This window comes from Arachis hypogaea, chromosome 16 (genome assembly GCF_003086295.3).
Source record: "Arachis hypogaea cultivar Tifrunner chromosome 16, arahy.Tifrunner.gnm2.J5K5, whole genome shotgun sequence".
NCBI classification, from domain to species: Eukaryota; Viridiplantae; Streptophyta; class Magnoliopsida; order Fabales; family Fabaceae; genus Arachis; species Arachis hypogaea.
Window position 1 is genome coordinate 61,483,876 of NC_092051.1, and position 8,676 is coordinate 61,492,551.

General features: G+C 38.5%; 1 non-coding gene across 1 annotated transcript; it reads right to left on the reverse strand.

The window, feature by feature from the left end:
- Window positions 1–8,098: 8,098 nt before the first annotated feature.
- Window positions 8,099–8,206, reverse strand: LOC112760258 (small nucleolar RNA R71). Its single transcript, XR_003180707.1, has one exon. It is a non-coding gene; the product is annotated as a small nucleolar RNA R71 (small nucleolar RNA).
- Window positions 8,207–8,676: the final 470 nt, after the last annotated feature.

An 8,676-nucleotide genomic window follows, 5' to 3' on the forward strand; every position in this document is an offset into this window, starting at 1 on the left:
ACCTTTTTCACTAACGTTCCAAGCCAAAAAATGGTCCACGTTAACTTCAACGTTAGTGGCACTAACATGACTACTAATGTTGCCTCTTGGTCCTTTGCAAACGTTATTGGCATTCACCTTTTCCAATAACGTTACTTATTTCCCCTTTTCCCCACGTTAGAGTTCACATTAGTATAACTAACGTGACCTTTAACGTGGGCATGCCTAAGCTTCGAGAGCGTTAGTAATACTTACCTTTGTTATTAATGCTTCAAACGCCCCTCCTTCCCACGTTAGAGTTCACGTTAATTAGATTAACGTGACCACTAACGTGGTGGTGATTGCCATCTCCAACGTTAGTAACAAAGGTGAGTGTCACTAACGTTGGTCCATCAATTCTTCCTACACGTTAGCTTCCACGTTAATTTAATTAACGTGGCAACTAACGTGGGCAATAGTGGCTTAATCCAACGTTAGTGACAAAGGTGAGTGTCACTAATGTTGGCAATCCCTTGTTCCTTTCACGTTAGAGTTCATGTTAATGTAATTAACGTGACTCTTAACGTGGCCAAGTGTGCCCTTTTTCCAACGTTAGTGGTATTCACTTTTACCACTAACGTTGGAGCTTCCCTTCTCCTCCACGTTAGCTTCCACGTTAATGTAATTAACGTGGGCTATAATGGATTTCGAAGGCGTTATTGGCGATCACTTTTCTCATTAACGTTGCAAGCTAGCTCCCCTTCCACGTTAGTAGTCACGTTAATTAGACTAACGTGGCTACTAACGTGGTTCTTCCTTGCTTCCTTTGTCCTGAAATCAAACAATTAAAGTGCATCAAAGCTCTATTCCAAGTCATGAGATCATGCATTATCTAATTGGTCATTCAATTCATGCATAATTCTCATGAAATCATGTAAAGTTCACAATGTTTGCTTTAATCAAGATGTAAGTGAGTATCTACCCAAAACTTGCTTATTTACTAGAAAAATGCATGAAACTACCCTAAAACAGTAAAGAAAAGGTTAGTGAAACTAGCCAAAATGCCCTGGCATCACAAAGTATGGACTATTATATATTGCTGGAAAGCCCTGGATGTATGCTTTCCCACGCAATTGAGAGCGCACCAATTGGGTTTCTGTAGCTCCAGAAAATCCATTTCGAGTGCAGGGAGGTCAGAATCCAACAGCATCTGTAGTCCTTTTTCAGCCTCTTAATCAGATTTTTGCTCAGGTCCCTCAATTTTGGCCAGAAAATACCTGAAATCACAGAAAAATACACAAACTCATAGTAAAGTCCAGAAATATGATTTTTGCATAAAAACATAGTAAAAACTAACTAAATTATAGTAAAAACTACCAGAAAACAATGCCAAAAAGCGTATAAATTATCCGCTCATCACAACACCAAACTTAAATTGTTGCTTGTCCCCAAGCAATTGAAAATCAAATAGGATAAAAAGAAGAGAATATACTATAAATTCCAAAATATCAATGAAACTTAGCTCCAATTAGATAAGCGGGACTAGTAGCTTTTTGCCTCTGAACAGTTTTGGCATCTCACTTTATCCTTTGAAGTTCAGAATGATTGACATCTATAGGAACTCAGAATTTAGATGGTGTTATTGATTCTCTTAGTTCAGTATGTTGATTCTTGAACACAGCTACTTCATGAGTCTTGGCCGTGGCCCTAACCACTTTGTTTTGCAGTATTACCACTGGATACATAAATGCCACAGACACATAACTGGGTGAACCTTTTCAGATTATGACTCAGCTTTGCTAGATTCCCCAATTAGAGGTGTCCAGGGTTCTTAAGCACACTCTTTTTGCTTTGGATCACGACTTTAACCGCTCAGTCTCAAGTTTTTCACTTGACACCTTCACGCCACAAGCACATGGTTAGGAACAGCTTTGTTTAGCCGCTTAGGCTAGGATTTTATTCCTTTAGGCCCTCCTATCCATTAATGCTCAAAGCCTTGGATCCTTTTATCCTTGCCTTTTGGTTTAAAGGGTTATTGGCTTTTTGCTCTTGCCTTTTGGTTTAAAGAGCTCTTGGCTTTTTCTGCTTGCTTTTTCTTTTCTTTCTTTTCTTTTTTTTATTTTCACCATTTTTTTCGCAAGCCTTATTATTCACTGCTATTTTTTGCTTCAAGAATCAATTTTATGATTTTTTTAGATTATTAATAACATTTCTCCTTTTTCATCATTCTTTCAAGAGCCAACAATTTTAGCATTCAAAAACAACAAATTTAAAAAATTATGCACTGTTCAAGCATTCATTCAAAAAACAAAAAGTATTGCCACCACATCAAAATAATTAAACTACTTTAAAATTTGAAATTCATGTACTTCTTGTTCTTTTGTAATTAAAAATATTTTTTATTTAAGAAAGGTGATGGATTCATAAGACATTCATAGCTTTAAGGCATAGACACTAGACACTAATGATCATGTAATAAAGACACAAACATAGATAGAACATAAAGCATAGAGAACGAAAAATAGAAAAAGGAATAAATAGACAAGGAGATTAAGGAATGAGTCCACCTTAGTGAGGGTGGCGTCTTCTTCCTCTTGAAGAACCAATGGTGCTCTTGAGCTCCTCTATGTCCCTTCCTTGCCTTTGTTGCTCCTCCCTCATAGCTCTTTGATCTTCTCCAAGCTCATGGAGAATGATGGAGTGCTCTTGGTGCTCCACCATTAGTTGTCTCATGTTGGAACTTAATTCTCCTAGGGAGGTGTTAATTTGCTCCTAATAGTTTTGTGGAGGAAGGTGCATCCCTTGAGGCATCTCAGGGATTTCATGATGAGGAATTTTCTCATGATCTTGTTAAGGTCCATGAGTGGGCTCTCTTGTTTGTTCCATCCTCTTTTTAGTAACGGGCTTGTCCTCTTCAATGAGGATGTCTCCCTCTATGATAATCCCAGCCGAATTGCAGAGGTGACAAATGAGGTGAGGAAAGGCTAACCTTGCCAAAGTGGAGGACTTGTCAGCCACCTTGTAGAGTTCTTGAGGTATAATCTCATGAACTTCTACTTCCTCCCCAATCATGATACTATGGATCATGATGGCCCGGTCCACAGTTACTTCGGATCGGTTGCTAGTAGGAATGATAGACCGTTGGATGAACTCCAACCATCCTCTAGCTACAGGCTTAAGGTCCGGTCTTCTCAATTGAACCGGCTTGCCTCTTGAGTCAACTTTCCATTGAGCTCCTTCCACACATATGTCCATGAGGACTTGGTCCAACCTTTTATCAAAGTTGACCCTTCTAGTGTAGGGACGTGCGTTTTCTTGCATTATTGGCAAGTTGAACGCCAACCTTACATTTTCCGGACTGAAATCTACGTATTTCCCCCGAACCATTGTAAGCCAATTCTTTGGGTTTGGGTTCATACTTTGATCATGGTTTCTAGTGATCCATGCATTTTCATAGAACTCTTGAACCATTGAGATTCTGACTTGTTGAATAGGATTGGAGAGAACTTCCCATCCTCTTCTTCTAATCTCTTATCGGATCTCCGGATATTCGCCCTTTTTGAGCTTAAAAGGGACCTCAGGGATCACCTTCTTCTTGGCCACAACTTCATAGAAGTGGTCTTGATGAACCTTTGAGATGAATCTTTCCATCTCCCATGACTCAGAGGTGGAAGCAATTGCCTTTCCTTTCCTCTTTCTTGAGGTTTCTCTGGCCTTAGGTGCCATTAATGGTTATGGAAAAATAAAAAGCAATGCTTTTACCACACCAAACTTAAAAGGTTTGCTCGTCTTCGAGCAAAAGAAGAAAAAAAGTAGTAGAAGAAGAAGAAAATGGAGGAGATGGAGGGAGATATGTGGTTCGGCCAAGGGGTAGAAGTAGTGGTTAAAATATGTGAAAATGAAGGAGTGGTGAGTGGTTTATATAGGGGTAGGGGGAGGGTTAGGTTTCGTGTATTAGGGTTGGGTTTGGGAGGGAAAGGATTTTGAATTTGGAGGTAGGTGGTGTTTTGGGGAAAAGTGAATGAGGTGATTGGTGAAGGGTATTTGGGGAAGAGTGTTATGAAAATGTGTGAAGAAGAGAGAAGAAGGGGTGGGGTAGGTGGGGATCCTGTGGGGTCCACAGATCCTAAGGGGTCAAGGACTTAGCATCCCTGCTCCATTGAGGCGTGCAAAAATGCCCTTAGAGTGCAATTCTGGCGTTAAACGCCAGATTGCTGCTTGTTTTTGGCGTTTAACGCCAGCTTTTCTCCCTTTCTTGGCGTTTAACGTCAACTTGGTGCCCCTTTATGGCGTTAAACGCCAGACTGGTATATCTTAATTAGTTTTTATTATATTTTTATTAGTTTTTATTTAAAAATCACTCTTCTGGACTTTACTATGAGTTTGTGTGTTTTTCTATGATTTCAGGTATTTTCTGGCTGAAATTGAGGGACCTGAGCAAATATCTGATTCAGAGGCTGAAAAAGGACTGCAGATGCTGTTGGATTCTGACCTCCCTGCACTCAAAATGGATTTTCTGGAGCTAAAGAAGCCCAATTGGCGCGCTCTCAATTGCGTTGGAAAGTAGACATCCTGGGCTTTCCAGCAATATATAATAGTCTATACTTTCCCCGAGATTTGATGGCCCAAACAGGCGTTCCAAGTCAGCTCAAGAATTTTGGCGTTTAACTCTAAAACTGGCACAAAAGCTGGAGTTAAACGCCCAAACTCGTACAAAAGCTGGTGTTTAACTCCAAGAAAAGTCTCTACCCATGAAAGCTTCAATGCTCAGCCCAAGCACACACCAAGTGGGCCCGGAAGAAGATTTCTGCATTAATTACTGATTTATGTAACCCTAGGCTACTAGTTCTCTATAAATAGGACCTTTTGCTATTGTATTTGACACACGAGACATATACTTTTGATCTTTGAGAGTCTTATGCACGTTTGGGGGCTGGCCTCACGGCCATGCCTGACCCTTGTTCTTATGTATTTTCAACGGTGGAGTTTCTACACACCATAGATTAAGGTGTGGAGCTCTGCTGTTCTTCATGAATTAATACAAGTACTATTATTTTTCTATTCAACTCAAGTCTATTTCTTCTCCAAGATATTCATTCGTTCTTCAACTTGATGAATGTGATGATCTGTGACACTCATCATCATTCTCACCTATGAACATGTGCCTGACAAGCACCTCTGTTCTACTAGCAATGGCTTGAATGCGTATCTCTTGGGTTTCTAATCTAAGATTGGAACCTTTGTGGTATAGGCTAGAATTAATGGCGGCCATTCCTGAGATCCGGAAAGTCTAAACCTTGTCTGTGGTATTCCGAGTAGGATCTGGGAAGGGATGACTGTGACGACCTTCAAACTCGCGATTGTGGGGCGTGTGACAGACGCAAAAGGATCAATGGATCCTATTCCGACATGATCGAGAACCGACAGCTGATTAGCCGATGTTGTGACAGAGCATCAGGACCATTTTCACTGAGAGAACAGGATGTAGCCATTGACAATGGTGATGCCCAACATAAAGCTTGCCATGGAAAGGAGTATGAATGATTGGAAGAAGGCAATAGGAAAGCAGAGGTTCAAGGGGAACAAGGCATCTTCATACGCTTATCTGAAATCCACCAATGAATTACATAAGTATCTCTATCTTTATTTTATGTTTATTTTATGTTTATTTTCATCACCTTAAACTCCATAACCATTTGAATCCTCCTGACTGAGATTTACAAGATGACCATAGCTTGCTTCAAGCCGACAATCTCCATGGGATCGACCCTTACTCACGTAAGGTTTATTACTTGGACGACCTAGTGCACTTGCTGGTTAGTTGTGCGGAATTGTGACAAAGTGTGATTCACGTTTGAGAGCTCCAAATCTTTGGCGCCATTGTTGATGATCACAATTTTGTACACCAAGTTTTTGGCACCGTTGCCGGGGAAGGAACGAATGAACGAACAATAATTTCCCATTTGTTTCCGGCAACAACAGTGCCAAGTTTGGTCCGGCAACAACACCAAGTTTTTGGCGCCGTTACCGGGGATTGTTCGAGTTTGGACAACTGACGGTTCATCTTGTTGCTTAGATTAGGTATTTTTTTTTCAGAATTATTAAGAATGAATTCTAGAGTTTCAAGGTGATGTTCCCACCATCACAAAAGCTGATTGATTCTCATCAATTTAGCTATTGAATGTAATGTCCTGCTGAAGCTTGGCCAAACATGTCTAATCTTTTTAGACTGAAGCTTTAGACTAACATTGCATGATTCCTGGAATTCTTATTAAAAGTTTTGATTCTCTTTATTTTCTTTTCTATATAATTTTCGAAAAAAATACAAAAAAAAAAATTAAAATCATAAAACCAAAAATATTTTATGTTTCTTGTTTGAGTCTAGTATCAATTTTTAAGTGTGGTGTTAATTGCATGTTTCTATTTTTCTTGCATTTTTCAAAAATTCCATGCATGTATCTTCATTAATCTTCAAGTTGTTCTTGATGATTTCATTGCTTTGATCTTCAAATTCTCTTGTTTTGTATGTTTTGTTGTTTCTTACATGCATTTTTACATTGTTATAGTCCTTAGTATACAAACTTTTAAGTTTGGTGTCTTGCATGCATTGTTTATTTGATCCTAGTTGCATTTTTATTGATTCCCATCATCAAAAATTCAAAAAATATTTTTAAAACTATGTCTTTTGAAGTCAATAATACAGAGAATTGAAGATTCAGAACATTCAGCAGAGGAATCAAACAGAAAAAGCTGGGTATTCAAAACGCCCAGTGAAGAAGGAAAATTGGCATTTAAACGCCAGCCAAGGTACCTGGCTGGGCGTTTAATGCCCAAAAAGGTAGAGATTTGGGTGTTAAATGCCAGAATGGGCACCATTCTGGGCGTTTAACGCCAGGATGACACTAGAGGGAAGATTTTGTTTTTAATTCACATTTTTTTCAAGTTTTCATAATTTTTCAAAATCAAATCTTTTTTAAATCATATCTTTTCAATCATATCTCTTTCAAAATCAATTTCTTTCCATTTTATATTTATTTTTTACTATTTTCAAAAATCCTTGCTTCAATTCAAGATTTACTTCAAAATTTTCAAGTTGTTACTTGCCTATTAAGAAAGGATCAAACTTTAAATTTTAGAATCATATCTTTTAATTTCTTGTTAGTCAAGTAATCAACTTTAATTTTAAAAACTTTCTTTTTCTAAATTGATTTTCAATCATATCTTTTCAATCACATCTTTTTCAAAATTAATTTTCAATCGTATCTTTTTAATTTCTGATTTCAAAATCTTTTTCAAAAATCACTTTATTTCTTTCCCAATCTTAGTTTTCAAAAATCTCAATCAAATTTTCAAATTTCTTTTTAATTATTTCAAAATCTTTTTAAATTATTTTCGAAAATTCTTCCCCTCTTCTCACATCCTTCTATTTAAAGGACTAAGACTCCTCATCAAGGTGCAATTCGAACTCTGTCCCTTTTGATAAGTTCGAATTCCCTCTTCTCCACCTCCTCCTTCTATTCTTCTTTTCCTCTGACACCTCAAGGAATCTCTATACTGTGACATAGAGGATTCCCTACTTTCTTGTTCTCTTCTCTTTCATATGAGCAGGAACAAAGATAAAGGCATACTTGTTCAAGCTGATCCTGAACCTGAAAGAACCTTGAAGAGAAAGCTAAGAGAAGCTAAAGAACAATTCTCTTTAGAGGGCCTAACAGAACTCTTCAAAGAAGAAACCATGGCAGCCGAAAACAACAACAATGCCAACAATGCAAGGAAGGTGCTTGATGACTTTATTGCACCTACTCCTGATTTCTATGGGAGAAGCAACTCTATCCCTTCCATTGGAGCAAACAACTTTGAGCTTAAGCGTCAATTAGTTTCTCTAATGCAACAGAATTGCAAGTTTCATGAACTTCCATTGGAAGATCCTCATCAGTTTTTAGCTGAGTTCTTGCAAATCTGTGACACTGTCAAGACCAATGGGGTTGACCCTGAAGTCTACAGACTTATGCTTTTTCCTTTTGCTGTAAGAGACAGAGCTAGAACATGGTTGGATTCACAACCTAAGGAAAGCCTGAACTCTTGGGAAAAGCTAGTCAATGCCTTCTTGGCAAAGTTCTTTCCACCTCAAAAATTGAGCAAGCTTAGAGTGGAAGTCCAAACCTTTAGACAGAAGGATGGTGAGTCCCTCTATGAAGCTTGGGAGAGATACAAGCAATTGATCAGAAGGTGCCCTTCTGACATGCTTTCAGAATGGAGCATCATAGGAATCTTCTATGATGGTCTGTCTGAACTATCCAAGATGTCATTGGATAGCTCTGCTGAAGGATCTCTTCATCTTAAGAAAACGCATGCAGAAGCTCAAGAACTCATTGAAATGGTTGCAAATAACCAATTCATGTACACCTATGAAAGGAATCCTGTGAATAATGGGTCAACTCAGAAGAAAGGAGTTCTTGAGATTGATACTCTGAATGCCATATTGGCTCAGAATAAAATATTGACCCAACAAGTCAATATGATTTCTCAGAGTTTTTCTGGAATGCAAGCAGCAACAGGCAGTACTAAGGAAGCTTCCTCTAAAGAAGAAGCTTATGATCCTGAGAACCCAGCAATGGAAGAGGTGAATTACATGGGAGAATCCTATGGAAACACCTATAATCCTTCATGGAGAAATCATCCAAATCTCTCATGGAAGAATCAACAGAGACCTCAACA